General features: G+C 52.3%; 1 protein-coding gene across 8 annotated transcripts in view; it reads left to right on the top strand.

Annotated features, from left to right (window-relative positions):
- The window catches only part of PITPNM2 (phosphatidylinositol transfer protein membrane associated 2), a 126,876-nt gene that overhangs the window by 5,150 nt on the left and 95,420 nt on the right, over positions 1-26,306 (top strand). Inside the window, exon 1 of one of the 8 annotated variants that reach the window (XM_074321077.2) lies at positions 22,550-22,663. The exons of the other annotated variants lie outside the window; for them this stretch is intronic. The gene's annotated coding sequence lies outside the window, so the exon portion shown is untranslated. Of the gene's footprint in view, positions 1-22,549; positions 22,664-26,306 lie in introns of those variants that run through there. 8 annotated transcript variants of the gene reach the window in all.

Here is a 26,306-nt window from a genome sequence, read left to right as displayed (position 1 = left end):
ACGGACAACGCGGGGTGAGGTTCCTACCAGCCTCTGGTCACAAGTGTTTGTCGCGGGATCACTACATAACCTTGTTTTATGTCTTTCCATGTGAAGATGCCTTATTTAACATAACTGTTTGCAAGTGACCTCAAAAGCGCCAGGAACATTCATTTTGAGGTTACAAATAATTTTAGCGAATGGGAGAATTTGTAAATGATGGAACCTGTGAATAATGAGGCCTGACTGGATGTACAATGTGCTGTCCCTGAGTGTCACAGCCTTCCTGAGACCCAAGGAAGGACTGTTGCCCGAATTTTACAGGAAAGGAAACAGGCTCAGAGAGGTAGAACAACTTGCTTGAGCTTGCTCAGGTAGCTGGGGCCGAGCCAAGACCTGCACCCACCCCTGAGCACTTGTGGGTGCATTCTTTCCTCCTCGTGGTCCCTCCAGGTGCAGGGGACTCCTCAGCCACTGTTATTGTGTCTGTCCCCGACCTATGGTGTCTCCAGGGAGTACGGGTGAGTGAAGGCTGTGGCTGCACGTTCTTGTGTTTGCTCCATCGTCTCTGCGTGGTCTCCCCCCTAGGCGCTCTTCTCCCCTCTTCCAGAAGGACGGCCATCTCTTCTTTACACAAGCCCCTGGCGGGAGGTGTTCTAGCACAGGGGGTGCTGGCAACCCCATGTCAGCCCCTCTAAGAGAACTGGTTGGTCCTTGGCCCACAGGAATAATTGTTTGAAAGAGGCATTTCAGGCTGACCTGGGTCTTCCTCGGGCTGCAAATCCTGGCCTTCTTACTCCCAGGAACCTTTCCAGAAACGTTTTATCCTCTGTGCTCTGTGAAGACTTGGTGCAAAGGTAATGCAGGTTATTGCTCGCTCTTCTCTCCAAGGCTGTTTCCCTTTGCAGAGGTGGTTCCTGGCCAATGATGGAATTTTCTCTTTTAACAGCTGGCGGGGGAGGGCTTTCCCCCCAGGTCTTCAGAGGGTCTAGCTGACTCATGGGCTGTGCTGTGTGAGTTCTTTCCCCCTGATGTCCTGCTGGGACTGAGTCAGGCTCTGCAGCCTGCTGGCCTCACCTGGCCTCAGGCCACAGAAGAATCCGGCCCCAAGCAGGGCCCCCCCAGGCACTCGTGTCCTGGGTGAGGAGCGTGGAGGGCGGGCCAGCTCCAGCTCAATGGCTGCTGCCAACTGTCCCCCTGCTGTCTTTGCAGCCCCTTGAAAAGCCACGTGGACGGAGGGGATAGGGACGAGTGTGTGTCGGGCTAGAAATAAACGACCATTCCCACTTTTAGCACGGAAGGGCTTTCATTGACATGAGGCTGGCTGGGAGGCCGGGCTTCCTGCAGGTCTGGAAGACGGTCAAGGCCAGTTTAGCCACGGCGTGTCCGTTCCCCTCCTCTATCCTGCCGAAGGGCCCAGTAATTGCTTTTCTTGGCACTTTGCAAGAGTTGACTTTTCACTTGTGGTTTTTTTTTTTTTCCTTTTCATAAGAGGGAGAAAAACCAAACATTTTCTGCAATTAGAATTTTTCCCTTTTGGGCAATCACAATGAAAAAAAGCCTTTAAGCCGTTTGCAAAACCACACACAAGTGAGGCTCTCGGAGTGGGGGAACATTCAGTCAGCAGGGGTGGCCAGACACAGAGGCATTTCAGCGGGCTACGGTGTAAGGAAACAATTATTTCACATTTATTTTGGGTTTGCTCCTTGCAGCATATTTCAATTAGCTGATCAGTGCTGTGCATCTGACAGGCCAAGCGTTTGTTGTGGTGGAGCCATCTGGGAGGTGGGAGGCCTGCAGCCTTCCCCACGGCAGTCAGTCGGTAACTACCAGTTTAAAGGAAATTTGATGTGTGTAAGAAGCCAACACTAAAACACCATTAACAACAAAAGCCTCCAGGGTTCTGAAACACCGTCACTTGCTTAGCCATCAATCGGACATGCATAATCTCAGGCCTCATTTTTCCCCTCTGTGTGTGACATTTTGCAATACGGTGCAGCTCGGTTCTGAAGTGGCTTATTTAATTGGTCCAGAGCATGCTTTGTATTAACCCAGGGCGGAAAGGAGCTCATTAATTGATACTTGGGTGCAACGCAGGCTGTGCGTACGCTGCCTGCCAAGAGTCACAAGGGTGGCACTGACCAAATGCGGGCATTAGTCTGTGGCTGTGCCAAGATGGAGGACACCGGTTTTCTTTTGGTTCTCAGCCTTGGGTGACTCACTGTAGCACCGTGAGTTTGTGGTAATGGCTGCTGACCAGCACAGTCTGTCCTGCACTCCTGGGGTACCAGGGTTGACAGCCCCGATGACACCCAGTTTTCTTTGTACCTCTGTTACTTCCCCAGTTGGCTCAAAGTCCCCTATCCTGAGGAATGTTCTGTCAGACTTTCCAGCAGGGGGGAGAAAGGAATTCAGAATCTCCCGACTAGGCAAGCCAGAAGGAGCACTGGAAAAAACCCAAGGCCAAGGGTATGTGACCTTTCCACAAAGAGGAATGACTTTCTATTTCCCTGGAACCCTAGGATCCCAGGGCTGGGCATCAAGCAGACGGAGACTCAGGGACACGGTAGTGAACTGGAGGCCGGCTTGTAAAATCTGGGACGTCCACGTCTCGCAGTGTGTCCTGGTGGCCTGGTAGCTGCAGAACTGATGTTTGGAGGGTTTAAGTGAATAATGTCACCCAGGTGACCTTGGTTACAGACTTTCCAGGCTGCCAAGATTCCTGCTCAAGGAGAAGGCAGCTCTTCCCTCTCCAAACCGTAGAGATGCTGGTCTGGCCCACTGCTCCACACACTGAGGGACGCTGGCTTCTTTGTCTTCCAGTCACCAGTGCTGGGCACAGCGGCCTCCTGGCGATTCACGTCCTGGCGACCATTTTGGGGGGAGGCAATGGCTGCAGGTCCAGAGGAGGAAGGGCCTGTCTTGTTTATCCACCTGTCGTATAATACCCTGCAGTGCACACAGAGCTTATGCCCGTCGTGCCTTATTTGACACATACAAGTGCTGCTGGGCCCATTTTGCAGATGAGGAAACTGAGGCTCGCCGAGGACATGATTTGGCCCCCAGTATTTTCGCCTGTCATGTTTCGCACCTGGGGCCACTACAAGTCAGCGAGGTCATGATTTGGGCCAACCACACAGGATGTTAACTGCTGGCTGGGCCTCAACCTAACCCAGGTCCCCAATTACTCACACTCATGTTCATGTTCAGTCATGTCTGTTATACCGCCTGTCCTGTTTTTGTTTTTGTTTTAATCCATCATCAGTATTTCCTGATCCGGTTCAGTCTGAACAAAGCACAGTACTTTTCAGTTTAGGGTTCTTTTTGTTTCTTTTGTTTTTTTCCCCCGGAAGGAAAAACAGAATTCCACGTCTGTTTGTTCTATAACTTTTGCGTTTCAGACAGGCCAGAGGGCTCCGTGGACTTAGAGCAGATTCCCCAGATAGGGCTGTGTGCTGTGGGATCACACCTCGTTTTATGGTGCTTTGCTTTCTTGCGCTTCACAGGTGTTGCGTTTTTCACAAATTGAAGGTGGAAAGAGTCTGACTCTCTTTACTACGAGATTGGCTTTATCTCGGTGGTCTGGAACCGAACCCACAGGATCTCTGAGGTCTGCCTGTGCGTGATTTTGAGGCCAGATTTGGATGCTGTGGTCAAGTCCTCCCGCCCCACCTGGAGGCTGAGGTTAGAGATGGGGTGTGGGGCCGAGGGCCCCTGGCTTGTGCATCCGTGAGGTCCAGAGACCGGTGTACTGCCTGGCTCCAGCTGTGTGTCTGAGGTGCTGGAGATGAGGCGGGTGATTTTGTAAAAAGGGGCTCAGTTCAGAGTCAGCTGGAGCTTCTCTTCCTGGCTTTGCACGTTGGGCCGGTTAGCTTGCCCATTGTGCAGATGAGAAAACCGAGGTCCAGAGGGGGAAAATGACTTTCCCAAGTCACATGGCTAATCCATTCAAGTCCAGGCAGCCTGGCTCTGCTGCTCTGGGCTAACCTGCTATTTTAGACAGTTTACCCTACAAAACTCCGTTTTGTAGTGAAGTAGGTTTTCAAAAGCCCACCTGGGAATCTAAGCATTATGTAAAATGTGTTTTTTTTAAGTGGAGAAACTTGTCCCCTGGCACATCTGGAGACGGAACACTTTCCACTCTCAAGGCTGAAGAGGTGCTTCCGGGGTTCTTGTGTGTGCAGAAACGTTTGTGCCTGGAGGGCAGGGTGGCTTTGGCTTGCTGGCACTCACCCATATGGGGCCCATTTGTTCGGCACCCTATGGGCGACAATCTTTGCAAATTCTCTGGGGAGCACGGATGGTGGTTAAATGATGTTACCTGTGTCCTCAGTGTGTTATCACCTGTTCTAGCTCTGGGGCCTCTTTTTGCTGTTTGGGTCACAGAGCTTCGCTGAGCCCCAGTGCAGCTGGAGCTGAACAGATGGGGGTTTCAGGAGGTAGATGTTTTATTTTTAGCCCCATAGCTTCTGTGATTCTGTCACTATGGAGATACCGGGCTGAGGCCCACCAGACTCCATGCTTTTCCAGTGGTTCCCCAGGCAGCCTGGTCTTCTCTATGGAGACGTCAGTCGGGGGTAGGGGTTGGTGTGTGTGTGTGTGTGTGTGTGTGTGTGTGTGTGTGTGTGTGAGAGAGACAGAGATGTGCTACACAACCTTGGGCAGGTTGTTTCACCTCCCTGGGCTTTCCTTCATTTCCTCACCTGACAAGTTGGGATGAGAATTCCTGCCCTACCTGCTTCTCTGGATCTGGTGTCAGTTGATTTGGACAATCCGAGTCTTCAGTGAGGTTCGAGGGCTGTGTGTGTGCGTGTGTGTCCAGCAGTTATTCTGATGCCAAGGTCGCCCTCAAGTAGATCATCTAGAAATGTTTCCACTCCTTCTTTGTCTTGTGGCTTTTCCCTGTATTTTGGCTTCTCCGTTTGAAGGCAGAGAAAGGGGAGGTTGCAGGGAAAGTGTTCTAGTCATTTCCATATGTTATCATAAAAGACATATCCAGGGAGGTTGGCACCACCCTCCCTTCCCACCACCTGTGAGTCGCCACGTAGAGTTTGTGGAAACTCTCTGCTGTTCCTGTCGTGGATTCACTGCCCCGCCTCCAGCAGGAAGTGACACTTGGCACAGGCTCCATTCCTGCAGTGGATGGAATGCAGCTCAGAGGGTGCAAAGTGTTTGTCCAGAGCAGCACAGCTGTGAGCCCCCGAGCTGGGCCTGAAACTGGGGGCTTGGGACTCCACAACTCGCGTTCTTCCTGCACAGATCGCAGGCACAAAGGGACGCATGCCAGGGATTGGCCACCTCCCATGGCACCGGCCTCTCCCCTCCCTTTACAATCCCAGGCTCTGCTCTTCTCCCCCAGATGGAAAATAACAAGTGCTGGTGAGGCTGTGGAGAGATGGGAAGCCTTGTGAATGGATGGGGGGAAAGGCAAACGGGGCGGCCACTGTGGGAAGGAGTCTGGCGTTCCTCGGCTGGTTGGACACCGAGTTACCAATGGGTGAGGAGTGGATACACAGAATGGGGCCCATCCGTACAACGGAATGTCACTCGGCCGTAAAAAGGAGACTCTGACACTCAGTACAACAGGGATGAACCTCGAAAACATGATGCTGAGCGAACGAAGCCAGACATGAAAGGACAGATGTTGTAGGATCCTACTTACATGAGGTGCCTAAAGCAGCAAATCCATAGAAACAGCAATAGGATGGCGGTTACCAGGGGCTGGGGCATGGGGTACAGAGCTTGTTTGGGGTGATGAAAATGTCCTGAGATGGTGGTGACAGTTGCACAACGTTGTGAATATCTTTAGTGCCACTGAATTGTACCATTAAAAATTATTTGAATCAAATATATGGTGATGGAAGGAGAACTGATTCTGGGTGGTGAACACAGAATGGGATTTATAGATGATGTAATACAGAATTGTACACCTGAAATCTATGTAATTTTACTAACAATTGTCACCCCAATAAATTAAAAAAAAAATTTGAATACTGAAAAAACAACTCAGACCTGAAGTGGAACCTCAGGTGGGTCTCGGGCAGTCACACGTTGCCTCTGCGTTTGTGGAGCCCCTCATTGCCCCCGGGCTCTGGGAGAGGCCCCCTCACCTGCAGCAGGGCCGAGGCCAGCAGCTCGGCCACCAGGCTGCACCTGGTCCTCGGCTCCTGGGGAGGGTGGTGCCTGGTGGCCGTGTGTGAACGACATCTGTGTCTGTGCACCTGTTGTTGGCGTGTCCTCTTGGCGCCTGCTTGCTCTCAGCCAGTGGAAAGATAAATACCTACCTTTTCAAAGAGCAGATGCCAACTGCCCAGGGTCCCCGGTGTTCACAGCTGCAAGGCGAGTGGGAGACGGCTCTGCCGACGGGCAGGTGCTGCTCTCCAGGTGTGCAAGTGGGTGGACTATGTGGGGGGGGCCCAGGCCCATGCAGGCAGCCTGGTGTGGAGCGTGGCCACGGCACAGACCTGCTAGAACAAGCAGGTCTCACCTGCCTTTTGGCCGGTGCTGAGGTTTAAAGGAGAATGTGTGTGAAGGTGCCTCCTGGGGCTTAGTAAGCACTTGGTCTCATCCTGTGTCTGTCCTGCGGGAGGTGCTGGGATCCTTGGTCCCTTCCAGGGAGAGGTCCCAAGCTCTGAAATGTCCTGGAAGTGGTGGAAGGCGTGGCTGGCTAGGAGGACAAGCCCTGTGATTGGGGCTGGGGTTTGGGGTGGGGGGGCTGAGGGATTCCAGACCGAACCAAATACCCTCCCTCACAGAGCTTCTTGCCCTTGTGTTGGTTGCCTGGGGCTGCGTACTGTTCTCTCACAGTTCAGGGGGCCACAAGTCCAAATTTAGGGTGTGGGCAGGGTGGGCTCCTCCCCGGAGGCTCTGAGGAAGGATCCGTTCTCTCCCAGCTTCTGATGGTGGCCGGCGGTCCTTGGTGTTTGCAGACACGTCGTTCCATCTGCGGCTCCATCTCACTGGGGGTCATCCCTCTGTGTGTCTCTCCTCATCTGAGAAGGACACTAGCCACTCGGTTCAGGGCCCACCCTACTCACTGCAGCATGACCTCATCTGAACTAATTCCATCTGCAAAATCCTGTTTCCAAATAAGGTCACGTTCTGAGGTTCCTAGGACAGGAATTTGGGGGCATACCCTTCAACCCAGGGATGTCACTCTGCGCTTGTTGACTGAATGAGGGAGTGAATGAATGACAATGAAAAGCCACACTTGCGCGTCAGCTCAGGCGTGTGGATGCAGGAGACTGGGTGTGCCCAGGGGCAGCTCCAGGGGCAGCCCCTGCTCCCTGCCAGGACCCCCCCCCCCCCCCCCCCCCCGCCTGCTGGTCTCTACCCCCCACACCTAGCACTCTGGCCACCTCCTGACTCAGCCAGCTTTTGGTAGCAACACGACGTTTATTACACAGGGAAGTCATGACACACTGGGTGTTCTCTGCTTCCTTTCTGCTCGAGATCTCAAAGCTCTCTTTGTTTCTCTTCCCTTCCTTGTGGAGCCAAGAAAGACGGTAGAGACGGTAGAGACGGCTTGGTGACTTTGGGCAAGTCAGCTCTCCTCTTTGACCTCAGCCTTCATCTGCAAACGAAGGCGGCTGACCCGGTGCCTCTGCAGGTCCCTTTTGGTCTGTGATTATTTCTGTTTCACTGCTGAGAAAAGTGTGGGCCTGGAAAGTGTGCCCCTGGGCCCCACAGGAGGCAGAATTCAAATCCAGGTGCCCACATTCCCAGCCCCTTCCTCCATCCTCTGCCACCTCCTGCAGGAAACCCTCTGTGATTTACCTGACTTGTGTGGTTCCTCAGGTTCTCACTGTGCCTTGTGTGTGACATGGGTTCACAACTAGCCTGCTGCTCAGAAGATATGCAGTTGTGGTGTGTGTGTGTGTGTGTGTGTGTGTGTGTGTGTGTGTGTGTGTTTTCTCTGTGTTCTTTCTCATCCCTTTCTGAACAGGCAGGAACTATTTGGTGTCTCTGTGTGCTCTCTCAGTACAGCACCCAGCGCAGGGCTCATGACACAGCGTGTGGCTCAGCCTCAAAAACATAAGCAGAGGATTAAATTCTACGAGATCTACTAAAAGAAAAACAGAGGCGGGGGAAGCTTAGACGCTTTCAATAGATGCCAGAAAAGCGTTTGATAAACATCAGCACCCATTACTCTTAAAAACATAGAGATTGAGGACCAGGTACAGATTTCAGGGGATGAAGAACGTTTCCAATCAGTAGCGACTTAATCCTATCTTAATAGTGAAACACTCTAGCAGCATTTTCCAGCGTATGTCTGAGGAGCACAGAATGCTGCCGGGGATTGGTCAGAAAGGGACTAGGGGGCCAAGCGGCATCCAGAAGACACCCTGCGGGAGGCGCTCCCTTTAACGTCGTAAGACGAACATACCCTCTCTCATCACTGTCTATCCTCACTCTAGATTGAAGCCAGGAGACGGGCCAGGACAGACGTGGAGCAGAACTCTTAGAAAGGAGGGTACAAGGTTAATGTTTTGAAATGAACGAATACAGGGTCCGTATTAGGTTTTCAAAGCAGACACGCTGAAAAGTGATTAGAGGTACGAAGACAGTATGGTGGTCAAGTGGCAAACTCCGTCTGCAACCGTCATGCTTTTCCCTGTGTCGGGGTCACTGTGGTGGGAAGGGGCGCCTCTGGCACCTGTTTGTTTGGGTGCCGACAGCCAGTGGCCTTATTTTCTGGTTAGAAATCAGAGTAACACTCAGAGGTCTCAGGCAGCTACCAGCGTCTCCTCTGTCTCCCTGGAGCCCAGAATCCCGGGAAATGGAGGGAAAATGCTGTAACCTCTGCAGACTGTTCCAGATCTCTTCCGGGTCAGGTGAAAGCTGTTTCTCAGGGCTCAGCTTCCCGTTGAATGTTGTGGTTGTGGAGGTGTGACCTGGCGTCAGAAAAGCTGGCTCCTGAGTCTGTGGGACCACTTCTGACTGTGGGGTTCAGCATGAGTTACTTAACCTCCCTCAACCAGAATCTCCTCATCTGGGAGAGATCACAACACCTTCCTCGCAAGTTCTTCTGAAGAATCTCCGAGAAGGCTTTGAACGTACCTGTGTACCATCCAGCTCTTGTTACAAAGGCTGGGAGGCTATTATTTGAAGCTCAGGACCAATCCTGGACAATGGGTGAGACTTGAGGAGAGAAAGACCTTAGCACATTCTCCAAGACTGGCTCCCGAATTGCCCTTTAGCTTTGTCACAGGTCCCTGCTCTGGCACCTCCAAGGCCACCATGTTGAGTGGGGATGGGCAGCTGGTGAGAAGAGTCTGGTCGTTGGAAGTAAATCATGAACTCGTGCTGGGAACCAGAGCATAGACACGGCCACCTCGTCGTCACTGTATGAGGAAACCTCGTTAACCAGCTTCGTCAGGGGACTGAGGAGTCCTGTACCTCCCCCCGACAAGGATCCTGACGTTTCTCAAAGGCGTTTCTTGCCTCTTTCTCAATAAACAGTGAACACTAGCTATAATTCAAGTTTTAGGGATCGCGGAGTCATTCAGCCGGCTGGGGCTACAAGGTGCAGGCGAAGTTCTGCTGTCACCAGCGGGGCTGTCCTTGGAGGCCTTGGAAGGGGTGGAGAGGCTGTGTGCCAGATGTCCCTCAGGCTCCCCATAATTCCTTTTTCAGTAGCCTTCCCTCCTCCCTACTTCTTTTCCTTTCTCTCTTCAGTGTGGTGTTTCTACTGTTAGTATTATTTTTTGCCTTATTTTAACCACAGTTGTTTGCATGAGCACCCAAGGGGGCTCATATAACTTTCTGAGGATTGAAGACTTTGGGCTTTGTGACAGCTTTTTCCTTGAAGTCTGGTGGCCTTTCTCTGCTGGCCAGCCCCTTCTCAATGGTCACAGTCACTGTCAGCTTGCCAGCTGAATCTGGAGGTTAATAGGGCAAGAATTAGGGGCTAATAGGCTACAGTTCCCAAGTTGGGTGTGATTTTTAAGATCCCTGGAGAGCTCTTAAAAATTGTAACAACTCACTGGAGAGTGATGGTTTTTTGATCTTTAGGATTCTTTAGGAATATATAGTTCACGGAATTAAAAGGAAGACTGTAACATGGATTAAAAACTAAATATATTTTAGAATTGTTTGGACCACCTATTATTTTCTTTGCATTCTGCTATTTCAAAATATATTAAATGTTGGCTTTTTAAAAACATCAAATAGTCATTAAAATTTAAATGTTAGGAACTCTTGCGCAATTAAACTTGGAACACGTCAGCTTCATCACCGTTAGTGGCCGGACGCCTTCCATTAATATCACTGAGTCCTTTTTTTTTCTACCTGGATCTCCGTGATCAGTTTCTGTTTACACATTTTCCCCTGACAACTCAAGACTCACTGTTCTGTAGAATTCAAAGAACAGTATTTTTCAAATGTTTTTCTTCACTGTTCATTCACTTAATCATTCACTCACTCATTCTTTCATTACTTAAACAAATAAAAAATTACAAAGCACCCAAAAAGTTGCACGTGATATTACACCAGACATTGGCAAGGTTTTAAAGATAAATCAGACACGTTCCTTGATTTGTGGAACTTAGAGGCTTGTAGATTACTATAAAGACATAAAATAGATAATAAAGATCACATTTGACGTGAAAAACATTGTTTCAATAAGTAACACATTATACTTGCTACCAGGCTGCAGAGGGTCGGTGGACAGGTAAACAAATATCTCTTTGCACCCTTGTTTGCAGTCGCCTCCCTACAGACAAGTTCGGTTGCTAGCTTTTGTATGTCTACTCTTTCAGAAGCTTCTCTGCATATGTGAATATGTATTACTTAAAAAAAAAAACCACACCCTGTAAATGGCTGCCAACAGTTCTGCACCTGCTTATTTGATTTAACAATCCATAAATCCTAGGGGTGGTTCTCTGTTGGTCCATTTAGATTGCCTGGGTCTCTAATGATGGGCTTTGCCTTTGGCTACCGGATGCACCATCATTTGTTAAACCAGTTCCCTTTGCGTGGAGTTTTGGATTTGAATAGCAGAAAACTGGAATCAAAGTGCCGTAGTGAGCATCCTGGTACGTACTAGGTTTTCATGCAAATATACTCTCATACCTGTGGGCTGATTTCCAGAAGTAGAATGGCTGGGTCAAGGGGTGATTGCCTTTTATTCTCGATTGCTGTTGCTAAATTGATCGCCATAAAGGTAGTAGTGTCAGTTACACTCCCACTTACGACATGAGTGCGAGGCAGTGGTTTTTAACCTCAAAACCCCAGGCAAGGAAGAGCTTTTCAGTAAAATGAAAATCTGGAGAAAGCCGTGAGAGCCTTTTCCACTGCAAAGGGCAGTTCTAGCCGGGTTCCTGGCACAACCAGGCAAGGATTCTACAGGGTGGTCCCTGATTCCTGGAGGCAGGTTGTGGCCTGGAAGGTTCCTTCCTTGGGGGGCAGGCGGGGAGGAGGTAAGCGGCTGCCTTGCCCCTCCTCTGTCAGCTCGTCTGTCACCAAGTATCTGAGACGCACCAGGAGCTTTAAAATTACACCGGGGTTTGTAAAATGACAAAATAATTTTGCCAAGTAAGAACATTATCTTTAAAGAGCTACTACCATGTTTCCCCCAAAATAAGACCTAGCCGGACAATCAGCGCTAATGCGTCTTTTGGAGCAAAAATTAATATAAGACCTGGTTATATTATATTATATTATATTATATTATATTATATTATATTACATTATATTAATATAAGTATAGTAATATAAGGCCGGGTCTTATATTAATTTTTACTCCAAAAGTCGCATTAGAGCTGATGGTCCGGCTAGGTCTTATTTTCGGGCAAACACAGTATTCACAGGTGGTGCCAGGGGCAGATGGGGAGTTAGTGTTTAAGGGGTCCTGAGTTTCGGTTGGGAAGCTGCAGAAGTTCTGGAGATGGATGGTGGTGATGGTTGCACAACACTTAATGCCACTGAATTGTTAAATGTCATTTAACCACTTAAAATTGGTTAAGGTGGTACAATTTATGTTACGTATATTTAACCACACACATATAGAAAATCTACAATTCACTATCACCATCCTTTTGAGAATAAAAGGACACTAAGAAGTAGGAAAGAGCTAATCTAAGAGTAAACAGGGAATAAACGGGGCTTTTTGAACAACTTCCCTCATTTAACCATGTGGTTCTCATTTCACCTTGAACTTGCGACGGCCTGGCAGTGCCTGGTGCTGACCTGCTCGTGGGGTGTGGGCCGGAGACAGAGACGCTCCCCCAAAAGGAGCTTGGGCTGGGCCCACAGAGGCTACCGGACACCCCCTGGCTGTGTCATTTCTCCGTGTTTCTCCATGTCCCCGGCCTGCTCTGCAATGTTTTCTGAGCCGGAAGTGACTGAAATGAGCAGTGACCTGGGTGCAATCTTTGTCACCATATTCCTGTGTCCCCAGTGGCTCAGATCGCTTTTGCAAAAAGAACATTTGCCCAGCCCCATCTAGAAGCAGGCAAGGGGAGCAGATGTCTGTTTGAAATGACTTGGCAGCTCAGGTCAGATGCTCAGAGCAGACAGCTCTGCTGGGGCTTGAGGGAGCTGACAGGCAAAGGAGAGCTTCCCAGAGATGTCACCTGGGCCTCTGCACGGCCACGCGTCTTCCCTGAGGTGACGGGTGTGTGACCAGTGAAAATCGTCATCCCAAATGGCAATCATTGTCAGGAAGCCCAGGCTGCTGTGTCAGTGCTCTCGGAGGGTGTGGATGTGCTCCCACGCCCACTGTCAGGCGCGCAGGGGGGCCTCGGCCCGCGTCTGGCGTGGGTTCTGACTTTTGTTTACCGTCCTCCCTCCGTGTGTAGGGTCTGTGGTCCTCGCCCTGCTTGCAGAGAGAGAAACGCTAGTTCTGAGGCCACAGGATGACCCCTGACCCGGACCAGTGTGTCCCAGGAGCTCATGGCTCTTAGGGCTGGAAGCTGCTTCAAGCCACATGGTCTCATCCCCCTAGTTTCACAGCCCAAACACGGATGGCGGGAGGTGAGGTGGCCAGCCAGCCCTTGAACTGGATCTGTGTGGTGCCCACACACTGGACGCTCTGTCCCGGGCATTTTAAGTCTTGCCAGGTGTTAGTTATAAAGACACCTTGTAGTTCTGGTGCACAGTTGATGGAAACACAGCCAACCTCCCCCACCGGTGTGCCCCTCGGAAGGCCGTTGTCACAGCATCAAGCCAAGCAGACACCTGTGAAGAGTTTCCATTTGACTCACAGTTGTCAAGAAGGTGACACGACTTAACCATATTCACAGGGCGACCTGATCACTGAGCTGACACAGCTCCTTACGTGGGCGGCAAGCGTAGGCCTCCCATTAAGAAAACCGCCACTTTTGAACAGGCTCCAAATGGAACTTTTTTTGCTTTTACTAAAATGAAAAAATAATAATAAAACAACTCGCCCAATACCCCAAATTAGAAAAGGAAAAGAAAAAAATATTTAGCATCAACCCAGAAAAAAAAAAAATCTCTGTATTCAGCCTGGTGTCAGAACTGAGCAGAGCCACACAGACAGAAGGAAGAAGAAAACCTCACTTAGGCAAGATCAGGTCTCCACCCTCCATCCTTCGGGAGCTGGGATGCCTAACCCTTGTCTCTGTCTCTTCATAGCATGACAAAGCTTGGGCAGAAGCAGCTTCAGACACACGTGAACTGTGCTGAATTTGCCCCTGAGAATTCCCAGCGATCCCAAGAGATCAGGGGAGAAATCCCACAGCCTCGGAGCTGTCTTGCCGACTAAAGTCATGATTAGAACACTTGAGTCCTGAAGAGGTCCTTGATAAAGGCAAGTCAGACTGTTATTATTGACGCTCAGCCCAGAGAGCAGAGATGGAAGTGTGAGAGTTCTGTTCCCAACCTGTCAGTGCCTGAGACTGAAGCAGCGGCTGTAGGTGGTCAAGAGTCTGACAGGAGTGGGGCCGAGGGACGCTGCCCGAGTCCCCGAGTCCCCGAGCCCAGCCTCCACCAGTGCGAAGGCTCCGTGTTTGTGGATAGGCCATGTGTTGAGCAATCCTTGCCGCATCAAGTAGCCAGATGGTCTAAACAACCCATCAGTGGTACGGTATGTAAATATTTTCTGTCATTATCACAGTGCTGCCGTGTTGACATTAACAGGGATGAAGAATCACTCTGAGGAGCTCGCCGTCAAGAGCCAGTCAGGCCGCAGGTGGCCCTGCACCGTGGAGGGGACAGCTTTCCAGGCAAGCTTGTTCTCGCTTGCTGCCTCCTGCCCAGACACCGATTCCCTCACACAGCAACCCTGGGGAGCATTTTCTTAGAGCTCTTAGCAAGGACACACTTTGTTCCTCATCATGAACCAATGTGATGTTTTTCACTGTTGGCGAGAGCTCTGTGGCCCAGCGTGTTTCCCTCTTTGCTTTGCCTACCAGGAAGCACACAGCCAAAATTTTTTACTAATTTGCTTGTAGATTGTCCCCTGGAGAATCGGTGGAGGTTTTCTCCTTCCTTTGTGGTTTCTTTCTTTACGCATCTAATTTTTTTGGGGTGGTGAACCTTTATTGTAAGGTTTCTGGAAGCAGGTAGTATGACTAACATGAAGCCGCTCCCATCGTGTGCCTAGTGTGGGATTGCAGGGTGCAGAGCTTGTCTGTAGCCCATCTCCCTGAGTTATCGACTAGACCAGTGGTGCCAAGAGGGCTAAGACTAGGCCGAGGCCTAACTTTGCTATGTATCCTGATACATCTGACACATAGTGACTGGTGAGTGTGTTAGTTAGGATAAGTAATGCTAGCTGCTATAACACACAACCCCCTAATCTCAGTGGCTCCTCATAATAAAGGCTTGTTCTCACTCTTGTCCTAGTTGAATTGGATGCTCTAGAGGTGGCCTCTATGCAGTGAATCTGGGGTTCAGGACATTTTCCTGTTGTGTCTGCCTTACCCTGGGGCTCCTGTGGGGTTGTCCACTGGATCCGGACGATGGGGGACCATGTGGGCATATTAGGGGCCAGCCTGGACGGGGCTGGACATCCCTCTACTCAAGCAACTAGTCACACAGCCCTCCCTTGAATCCATGGCTGAAAATGTAATGTAAGAAGAGGGAATTGGACCAAGCCAGACTACCCCAGGGAAATGTGGAACGAATGAACAAATTCATGAAGGATGTAGAGACGAGAGTCGGGCTCCAGGGGGACAGAGGTGAGGATTCCAGTGTGTGTGTCTCCCTTGTAAACTACATGCAAGTCATTCGGACGTTGTTCTGTGTTTTGGGTTCTGTATCAGTGGTCCCTTCTTCCAAAACTGTGGGACTGCATGAAGTTGGAGCTGAATGGAGACGTTATTATTATTTTTTTAGACCAACCTCCTCACTGTGCAGGTGGGGAAACTGAGGCCCAGTAAGGAGAACTGACTTACCCAGAGTCAGCCAACAAGAGTCCTGGCCTCAACCCCCAGTTCACAAAGGGAATCCCGTCAGTATCTGTCCTCTGGACAGGACGATGGAAAGTCGAGTGATTAAGTGACAGCTTGAGTCCCTCAACTGATGGCCTGGTTACTCCATCCGATCGCTGGAGAAATCCCCCAGCCTTCACAGCAGCTGTTTGAAGCTCAGCTCAAGGCTTAATTTCAGCATATATTCCACTGGGATTTGGGGAGTGGAAAATTAGTCTTTTCCTCAGACTCATTCAGGCACTGACTTCTCTTAGTGACTCATATGCGAGTGTGAAAGATCTTCCTAAGTCTCCCATTAGGAATAGAAATTCCCCAAAACCCACAAGAGAGTCTGACCAGTGTGTCAGTTAGCTATCACTGCAGCAAAGCCAGTGGCTTAAAACACCAACCATTTTATTTATTCGCTGACGATGTGGCAGCCTGGGCAGGGCTCATGGGGACAGCGTATCTCTGCTCCACGGTGTCAGCTGGGACAGCTTGACTGGGGGTGGAAGATGCATTTGCAAGGTGGCCCCACTCCCCTGGCTGGCATGTCAGGCTGGAGCTTGGCTGTATCAGCTGGGGCTGTTGGCTGGGGCGTTGGTTGCCCTCCATACACTCTCTCCCGATGGGCTTCTGACAGCTCCGTGATCTCCAGGCAGTTGAATTTCTTACGTGGCAACGGCTTCCCCAAGAGGGAAAACACAGAAGCATCCAGGCCGCCTCCTCTGTTGTCTTTTTTTTTATTTAATGTTTTTTATTGTGGTAAAGTACACATAACAAAAACATATTACTGTAACCACTTTTAAGTGTGCAGTTCAGTGGCACTAAGTGCATTCACAGTGTTGTGTAACCATCACCACCAGCCAGCTCCAGGACTCTATTCATCTTGTCAAACTGAAAGTTTGTCCCCATGACACACCAGCTCCCATCCGCCTTTCCCAGCCCCTGGCACCCGCCGTTCTATTTCCTGTCTCCATGAATTCGACTCGTCTGGGTCCCTCATGTAAAGGGAATGACACAGTATCTGTCCTTTTGTGTCTGGCTTGTTTCACTTAACTTCATGCCCTCAAGGTTCATCCATGTGGGGCGGCCGGTTAGCTCAGTCGGTTAGAGCGCGGTGCTGATAACACCAAGGTTGCCGGTTTGATCCCCACATGGGCCACTGTGAGCTGCGCCCTCCTTAAAGAAAAAAAAAAAAAAAGGTTCATCCATGTAACTGAATTTCCTTTGTTTTCAGGGCTGTATAATATTCCTTCATGTAGCCAGACCACATTCTGTTTATCCATTCCTCCGCCGACGGACCCTGGGGCTGTCTCCACCTTTGGCTGCTGTGAACAGCGATGCTGTGAGATGGGGTACAGGTGTGCGTTTGAGTCTGTGCCTTCACTGTTTGGGGGTGCAGGTGTCCGTTTGAGTCTCTGCCTTCACTGTTTGGTCTTCCAAAGGCTCGGGTACCAACCTGGCACCGTGTTACTTCCATCCCCTTCTGTTGGTGAAAACAGGTCACAGGGCCCAACTAGATTCAACGGGAGGGAGTCCACAAGGCCGTGGCTCCCTGGGGGCCATCAGCATACCCGTCCAGTACAACCACTCAGGAAAGAGATCTTTGAAGAAGAGGCCAGGTGGGGCCCCTCACACAGACCCATGTGAGGCCTGGCTGCACGCCCCGATGCCTCTGGAGCGCCCAGGTTCCCGTGGCCCCGGCGTCCAGAGGCGAGGTTCCACTGGCCAAGCTCCAGCCAGACCCCAGCTGTCCCCTCCCTCGAGGAGGCTGCACTGCTTGCTGTCTGGTTTGTATCACTAATGGCTGTGCCTCTTATTACATAATCTGTTATTCTGTGCCGCACCAGGCCCTGGGGACTTGTCAAAAGTTTCTAAAAGCCAGCTGTACGAGCTCCAGGCAGCTGGGGTGCTGCGGCTCCCTCATAGTATTAGTCACTCTGTACTTAGCTAAATTTAACTTTTTATCATCCAAATGATATTTTTGTGGGCTTGGGATTTTACATAATGCTACCAACTGCTGCAGGCTAAGAATTTCTCCTTTCTGTTAGGCGTGTGTGTGCGCGCGCACGTGTGTGTGTGTGTGTGTGTGTTGGGTGTTTTCCCCCGTGAACTTTTTGCATGCTCAAGGAAGCATTGTTCCGTTGCTCTTTTCTGTTCTGCCCTCCCAGGCCTGGGTTTTCTTCTTCGGGCTCTGCTTTGCCACTTGTCAACTGGGAGAAAAATCGCTCCTCACGGCTTTCTAATGGGCCTGCTAATGTCTACTTCCTCACTTGAGGTCTCTCCGCTTTCAAGGTCTCTGAGGGTTTCCTGCTGCCTCCAACAGGCTTCCAAGAGAGAAGCTGAGCTCCACTGTAGAGTGTCTTTTGAGAAAGCAGAGAGAAAAGGATCCGGAAGTGGGGGTGGGGGGAAAGGGCCAAAAGATAAGGAATCCAGCCCCCCGGCCCCAGGGTTGGGTCCAGAATGCTTGTGGGAGGGCAGGGGTGGAGAACTCAGCTGTCCTCCCTCCGCTGGGAGGCTGCTAGACGCTGAGCGGGGAGACCTGGCCTCTCCTTGGGGAGGGTCCTTGAACCGTCCATGGGGACGTGGGGACACAGCTCCGACTTCCTCCAAGCTGTTCAGAAATGGTGGCAGTGGCCTCATCCAGGGGTCTATGGTTCTCCACCGTAACGACGTGGGAGGTGCCTACCTCCATTTCCCAGATGGGGAAACTGAGGATCAGGTCAGAGGGGCGAAGCAGCAGCAGTCATTACAGCAGCCGCAAGCCCTGAGCGCTCCCTGTATGCCCGGCCTGGTGCTGAGCGCTTGCTCTCATTAGCTCGCGGGGGTTCTGCGAAGCTCGGCTAGTCAGTGCCCTTTTACAGAATAGAGACTGAGGCCCAGCGGGGTCAACACACAGGTTCAGTAGCTCGAGGCTGCAGAGCCGAGATGGCAGCACCAGGTGTCAGAACCTGTCCACCTCTAGACCCTCCTCTCAGCCACTCAGTCACGTCCCCTCTTCTCTGCTCAGGGGCTTCCTGGGGGCACAGATAGCGGAGATGGGACTCGGACAGGCCCTGTGCTCTCCCCAAAGCGTTACTAGACGGATTCTGACCGCCAGGCTTCCTCCCTGCAAGCCGTCTTCAGAATAAAGTAGGGTGTACGTGTGCAGGGTGTCTCTGGGAGAAGTACCCCGAAACTGGTATTTGCCTCAGAGGAGAGGAAGTGGGTGCCAGGGACCAGGGACGGGAGAGACTCTCACCTGCACCCTTTTTATCTGTTCAGAAGTACTGATGTGTTATTTGCTTTTAATTATTTTATTGAAAAATTAGGCACTCCTAGGTACATACCCAAAAGAATTGAAAACCACGTCCACACAAAAACTGGCACACGAATGTTCATAGCGGCGTTAATTCAAAGTAGCCCAAAAGTGGAAGCCACCCACGTGTCCATTAACAGATGATGGATAAACAAACGCGGTCTATCCACACAAAGGAATATTCCTCGGCCGTAAAAAGGAACGAAGCACACATGCTACAGCAGGGCTGAACTTGAAGGCATGATGCTCAGTGAAAGAAGCCAGTCAGAAAAGGCCACGCGTATGATCCCATTTATACCAAATGTACAGAACAGGTAAACCCGCAAGGACAGAGAGCAGACGGTGGGTGCCGGGGGCTGGGAGGAGAGGGTGTGGGGAGTGAGGGGTACGGGACTCCCTTTTGAGGGGATGGAAATGTTCTGGAACTAGATAGAAATGATGGGTGCACAGCTTTGTGACTGGGCTAAATGCCTCTGAACTGTATACTTTAAAAGGGTCATTTTGTGGCATGTGAATTATATCTCAATAAAACAACAAATTAGGAGTCACGCCTGCAGATGGGATCCAAGGCTGTGCGTCCCCTGCCTGCTGTCAGCTATCTGGCTGGAGAGTTTGCTCTCCTACCCCAAAAGGGACCATTTGCATCAGTCCCTGTCTGCCCATTCTTCTGCCACCTGCCTCACGGTCTCCATGTCAACGGAGACTGGAAACAACAATGTTTAACTTCAGTCGCGCTCACCACCCACTCACTTAGGAACTTATGCTTTCTACCAGGGCCAGCTTGAGACGTGCGGACGTCTGGGCAATTTGGCACCCCATCAAAACGGTCTTCTGTAAGCGTGTGTTTGACATTTATTTAGTGGGGGTGAGGAAAGACTGATCTCCTATTAATAGAAATTGTATAGAGAAACAGATTCACTTACTAATACACGTCCGCTGCCTGAAACGGGGCCAGGGACCCGAAACATTTTCAGGAAAGCAGTTCCAGCTTCTGTTGTTCATGTCTCCAGGGGTTGGGTTGGTTGTTTGGTTTGTTTCCCCCTGCAATTTTCCAAATCATGCGAGAGGCATATTGAAGATTTAGATTGAAACCGTGAAGAGAGAGGCTCTAATGTATAAAATGGTGACTGCCACGCGTAATACTGTGCTGTCGAAGTTAGATTTGCTGACAGGAGAGCTTAAGTGTTCCATAGGAGTGGTGATGGATGTGTTAATTAACTAGTGGGAACAATCCTTTCCCAATGTATACATACATCAAATCATCACATTGTAACACTTTAAATATATTACAATTTTATTTGTCAATTATACCTCAATAAAACTGGGGTTGGAGGGCTGACGGATAGGAATAAAATGTTTCCTGTCTGTTCCCCTGGGAGCAGCAACACACCGTGTATTTAGTTTCCGCCCCCGCCCCCACCAATTCCACAACTGCAGGTGTGCACGGACCGTGCCTGCGCGAGATCTCAGCAAGCAGTTGGAGTCTTGTTCTGTTTTGATTTCTCATTTCCTCTGGAGGGAATGGGCTGATTTGCTTTTCGCCTTTTGCATGTGGGGGTCACCAGAGGAAACCTGGGTCACCTGGCGGCATCTTCCTATTTCATTGTCGCCCCCTCCCCGGGTCTGTTCCCCAAGGAGGTGCCTCGCTCCTTAAGCTGACCCTGCATTCGCTTTTTGGACTTTAATTGCTCTTTTGTCAGAAAAATAATCCCTCCGCCGTGCACCTCTCTGTAAGGAACACACATTTTTCTCGGGGGAGGGGGTGGGGGGGCTGCAGTTCCCATTCTGCCAGGAGTGAGTCACAGTTGACCTTCTCAAGTCAAGGGGGCGCAGAGTGGGGCTGGCCTGCAAAAGCCTGCTCGCCATGGTGTGTTCCCATGGCGAACCCCTAACCTCTAAACTGGGCAGACTTACAGGGACCCCAGCGAGGGTCTGGAGGGGTTGTGATGAAAGCTATGACACGGAATGGAGAAACTGCAGACGCAGGGTGTGTGTGCTGCGTGGAGAGCTGTGGATTCGGGTGGAATGTGGGGAGAAGCTGGAGGGCCCCGCGTGTTGTGCAGGGGCCTGGAGCCTGGGACTCCCAGCCGTTTTGTTCGTTAGGGGTCCAGTTTGTGTAGGGGGGCGTACGTGTGGCCATGGACAGGAGGGGCAGCTGTCCCAGACCCCTGCAGGCCCCGTCCCAGGGAGGAATTCGCAGAGTTGGCTGTCCCCGTCCCCATGCCAAGCGTGGGACTGGGCTGGGCTGGCGGCGTGTGAAAAGCAGCCCCCAGAGCCTTGCAGCCACACCTCCCACTGCTGTGCTGGCCTGGTTGTCGTTTCAGCCCCCCATTAGATCCTCCCTCCTCCGCATCCTGACTGTCTGTGTCCTCGCTCGGCACTGCATCGCTTTCGTTGTCCGCAGCCACCATGAAATTCCTCTTTCATATCTGTCAAGACTGCTAGCCCCTGGCGGGCACGGGCTGGTGTCCCCAGAGCCCACGTGCCTGGCCGCTGCCCTTGGAGGAGGGCTGCTGGGGAGGTGGGAGTCGGTTCCGGAACAGTCCTGGCTCCTATAGCCCCTCAGCGGGCTGCTTCCAGTCGTGGCCCTGGGAGGCCTCCTGGGCTGGTTGCCTGCTTCCTGGGCCCAGGCGACAGACAGGATGTGCGTTGAGCTGCAGATGTGGGCCACAGGTATTATGTAGGGATATGTCTCTGTGAGGCCCCAAATGATGTACATGATGTGGGATCTGCCGGCAGTTTCGGGGTGTGGGCCGGGATCGTGTCTCGTGAAGCCGAAGAATGGAAACACGGAGCAGGGAGAGGCAAGGAGCTGTAAAGGAAGATCGTTTATTAGAGGCAGGAGACGAGGTTGCAGCTCCTGAGCAGGAGGGGGTCCCGAGTGGGGGTGCCCATGACTGAGGCAAAGCTCTTACTTTTATACCTTCCCCTGCCTGTTTGGGAAAGGGAGCTGGAGTCTTCTAACGGAATTCATCTATCAAGTTTGTCCTGTTTGCTCGTCCTGAAGGGATTAACGAACCAACCCTTTCCTATCTATCAGGTCTGCTCCTTCATCGGCCAGAAGGGATTTGAGATTATCTATTAACCTCAAGGCATGTTCTCATGTCCCTGTCCTGGAGGGAAGCAGACATTCCAGGGCCTGGAGTTTCAGGATATGGCTGTTTTTTTGTTTATTTCATCAGGGACCGCCCCCCCCCCCCCCCACACACACACACACCTAGCAATCACACTAACTAACCTGTCTCAGTATCTTGGTGGGAGCCCGGGGTTGGCTGGCGGCCTGTGAATCTCGTCTCACAAGTTGGTTGCACCTGGGATTCCCTGGAAATCCCTCCCTCTACGTTTTTCATTTGTTGTGCGTGCTCATCTCTGGTCTCTGGGCACCTGGTGAGGGTGGGTCTCCAGCCACACGCTGCCCAACCGCAGGGGCTTGATGGGAAGGCCAGAGGCAGTCATTTGCATCACCCCATGCTGATCTTGACCCTGCCTGGGGCATCAGGACGCTTGAGAACTAGGCTGCCTCCCTGACAACGCAGCCTCAGGCCCTGCAGTCCCAAAGGTTGATGGGTAAAAAGTGTCAGGTTTGAGGCGGAGTGCTCTGAGCTGGGCTTCTGAGATACGAGGGCTCCCCACGCGTGCCAGGGCCGGGCCATCTTCCCAAGCACAGGAAGCGCTGGGAAGGGTCCCCTGCTCCAGCCTCCACGAATGCATCCTGGGCTGCGTCCCTTTGCCGAAGGAAGACTCCTTCAGCCCGTCATCCCTGTCCCGCCCTCTGGGCACATCTGCATTTCCGGTCTCTGGCCTTGCTCTGGGTGATGCCCAGCTTTGTCGATTTCCCAGCGGATGGTGCTGAGTGATCAGAGCGACCTCCCCGTTGGGCTTCTTCCTGCAGGACACTGGCCCATGGGGCCTGGTCCCTGACACCCTTCTGTGGCCCCAGCAAGCAGAGCCGCCCCTCCTCCTCCCACAGCAGCACACGCAGGGGACCTTGTGACACAGACGGCAGGTAAGGCCTGCCCCGGCTTTGCCATTTGGGGGTGCGGGGGCTCTGTTGCCGTTTCTCCCTAAACATCTGACTGTCTGATTAATGTTGGGTTGATCATATTAACTGACCCTGCACCTGCAAATATTAACTGCTCTTCACTAAGTAAGGAGGATGGAGGTTCTGTCCCAGGGAGCTGTGGATTCCAGATACAGTCACACCTGGTGCCACCCCCTACCCTCCACAGACATCAGGACGGGAGAGCAGTTTTGGGGCTCCCTGGCTTCCACAGTGGGAGGCGTGACTGAGTGTGACAAGCAGTGGCCAGTGACATGGAAACAACCATGTGTGTGTCTTCACATAATGGTCTCCCTATTGGAGAAACTGAGGCTGGGGCCAGGGCGTGACTGAGGTCCCCTGTGGAATCTGGTGGCCTCAGGACTAGAAGTGAATCTCGGGGTGCTGATTTGATTTTTCTCTCCTGCCCTGGGTCCTTCTGGGCCTTGTGTCCACCCTGCGCCGTTTCACGTCCCGAGTCTCAGGCACAACCTTGCTGTGTCCCCTTTGGTCGCACCTAGGCCTTGGTGTGTAGAACAAGAGGGGTGACACTGCCGCTGCCTTCCCTAAACTGGGATGAAACCTTGCCCCCCCCCCCCCCCCACTCATCGGCTACTTTGAGCTTTGGGGGCGTGGAGGCTGGATCCATCTGGTGAAACCAGCCTAGCAGGGTGAAGAGGCGGGGGATGGGGAGCTCTCGTGTCCCCAGTTTCTGCTCTGTCCTGCTGGGCTGTGGGGTGTGAACGTACGGGCTCTGCTCAGCACACGGTAACCTGTGCAGGAGCTGTTATGGTCCCATTTCACATGAGGAAGCCGAGGCTCAGAGATGCCAAGTGTTCGGCTCAAGGTCACACAGCTAGTCAGTACTGGGCTTGGGAGTGGACCCCAAGTCTAGACCCCAAAGCCCATGGCGAGGTTTTCTAAACATGGCTGGGATTTCCCCATGGGCTGGGGCCAAGTGCAGCCCTTCCTGTGGTCTGGCTCCAGGGGGGTCATTTCCCTCTTCTGGGCCTCCCCTCCCTTCCTGGGAAACCCGCAGGGCAGACAAGGCCTCTGCTCATTGCTGTGTTTCCACCTTGGTGCCGCAGGTTGTTTTCTTCTCTAATCGCTCCTTTGCAGTTGCTGTGACAAGTCTTCCAAGTGCTAAGAAGGGAGAGTCTCTGCTGTGTTCCATTTTTTGTTTTGTTTTAATTGACTCTCCAAGGTGTCTCAGCTGCCAGGGGTGGTGTGGGGAGGGCTGGCATGGGAACTCAGCCCTGCCTCTCAGCCTGTCCAGGTCACCTGTTGTCCTGTGGCCGGAGGGCTGAGCACTTCTCTGCAGCCCTGTGCTCTGACATCTGCTCTGACATCAGCTTCTGCGTTGCCCCAGGGCCCTCCTCCAACACAGCCTTTGCTTCCTGTTTCCTTTTGCACAGGAAGGAGGTTCTTTTCCTTCCTAACAGCTGCATTCCCGTGGTGTCACAAATGGTGGCCTTGCAGCCCATCTTATGGGGGGCGGGGAGGTTCTCTCTTAGAATTCCTCAGCTTCACCTCATTTATCCAGCAAATATTTCTTGACTACCGAGTATATACCAGGTATGATGCCTGGTGCCAGGGGCACAGCTGTGAATATAACAGACAGAAGTCCCCACCCGCGTGGAGTTTATACCCTGGTGTGGGCCCAACACTCGCTCAGCACTCTGACCTCTGCGCTTTGCATATGCTGTTCCAGTGTCCTCAGGTTCCCTCTTCTCACCACTTCCCCAGACCTGGAAGAAGCAGCCCTGAATGGGGGACATCAGGGTCACTCCCTACATACCTCTGAGCTCCTCCTGTGATTTGTGGTCTTGAAGGGCCCCGGATGCAAGAGTCACGGGGTGCAGAGAGGCAGCCCTTTCCTGGCCGAGACTGTGTCATCTTCTCATCTCCACAGGGAGCTGAGAAGAAGGGCTTAAGGAGCACAGTCTTTATTTTTCGAGGATCTCCTTGCTCCAAAGAAGCGTAGCCCTTCCTTCCAGAAGGTGGGGGTGGGGTGGGTGCAGGGCAGCGGGGCACTGGGCTTGTTTTGTCAGCTCAGCCTGGCTGCCTGCATCTGCTTGACCCACGGCAGACGCCATCGCAGAGAGGGGGTTCCAGCCGGGGAGAACATGTGCCCTCAGGCCGCCTTCCTGAAGTTGAAGAAAGTGCCATTCCGAGCTGGTGAACAGAGCTTCTAGCATTTGTTGTTAATTCATGTCCTTGGGGTGGGGGCTCAGCGGGGAGGGTCCCTGGCCCAGGCTCAGAGGCAGTCACTTCCTTCACTTCCTTCCTGACTCCCCAGCTGTCACAGGGAGGGTACTTCCTGCCATTGTCTCTAAGGAGGCCTCAGCAAGGTCACTGTCTCCTGGGGAGGAGGAGAGCTGATGACTGGGGCAGGACCTCGGACCCTAGCAGCAGCTGACACACACTTGCCTTCCCCACTGCCTGTGGCCTCCCCTGGATGGAGGCTGAAGAAAGGGGTGGGGGCTTCTCTCCTTCCCCTGCATTAGCTTAACCTCCTTCTCCGCCCGGCCCCTGGTCCCAGCCCCTGGTCCCAGCCCCTGGAGGGAGAGTTGGCCAGCTGTTCCCTCTGGGTTCCGATCTGCGATGGAGAGCATGTTGGATCCTGCAGCCGGTGCAGGAGGCCACACACACACAGAGGGGACTTCCTGCGGGGCAGGGAGCTTGTCTGCAGTGCTTGGCCGTCCTCCCATACCCCCCGGGAGAGAGCTGGGTGGATCTGCCACCCCCTCGTGCCCCTCCTGACCTCGCCCATCCACTTTCCATTTTCTGACTCGGTGCCTTGACACACCGCCAGCCCCGGCCAGGACTCCGGGGTAGAACGAGGACCGACCCTCCCGTCTTTGTAAGTGCTCAGGCCCTCCCTGCCCCGCCCCACAACCGGCCCTGCAGTCTCCTTCCTCTTCTCAAGAGCCTCCCTGGGTTTGCCTGGTGGCTTAGGTGGCACATGTCTTCCTGACAGCGTACTTTATTTTCTACCAGGTGGTAGAAGCTGCATTTCTCTGGCTTTGTTTCTGGTCCCTGTTCCCGGTCACTTGTTGGGGTTCGCACATGCACGCGTGGCTTTTGAAGAGCTGGGCTTGAGGGCTCCGTGTGCACACTCAGGATCTGCAAGGCCGTGTGGGGGGGCGGTGCTGTCTCGGCCACAGCAGTCCAGTCTGGGGGCTCCCCCCACCTGGCTGCCTTCTGCTCTGTCTTCCCCCAGCACTGTCTTTCCTTGGTTCTAACGAACAGTCCACTGCTTGAGCTTCTTCCAGTCCTTTCCCCATGATGGGACGCCCATGTTTATAACCTCATCCCGCCAGCAAAAGGCACCTGGAAGGAACTGACGCTCACACGTCCCGGGGACCAGGTCCCAGCAGTGTGCTCTCTGTCATTTCCGTGCTTTGTTGCTCCACACACTTCCTGAGCTGCGAACCAGCCTGGAATGATCACTTTGATCCTGAAGACAGTGTCCAGAGTTTGGGACTCTCAGTGGAGCTCCTGAAATGACGCCATTCACGCTGCAGGGGCGTAGGGCCTGACGCTGTTCATTTCAGCAGCGTGATCGAACTCACAAACCATCAAACCATATTCATGCAACACATATTCA

The sequence above is a fragment of the Rhinolophus sinicus genome, chromosome 9 (genome assembly GCF_057876585.1).
Source record: "Rhinolophus sinicus isolate RSI-liver-muscle chromosome 9, RSI-T2T, whole genome shotgun sequence".
In the NCBI taxonomy this organism is placed as follows: domain Eukaryota; kingdom Metazoa; phylum Chordata; class Mammalia; order Chiroptera; family Rhinolophidae; genus Rhinolophus; species Rhinolophus sinicus.
Note: the sequence above shows the minus strand (reverse complement) of the source record. Positions and strands in the feature narration are given on the sequence as shown.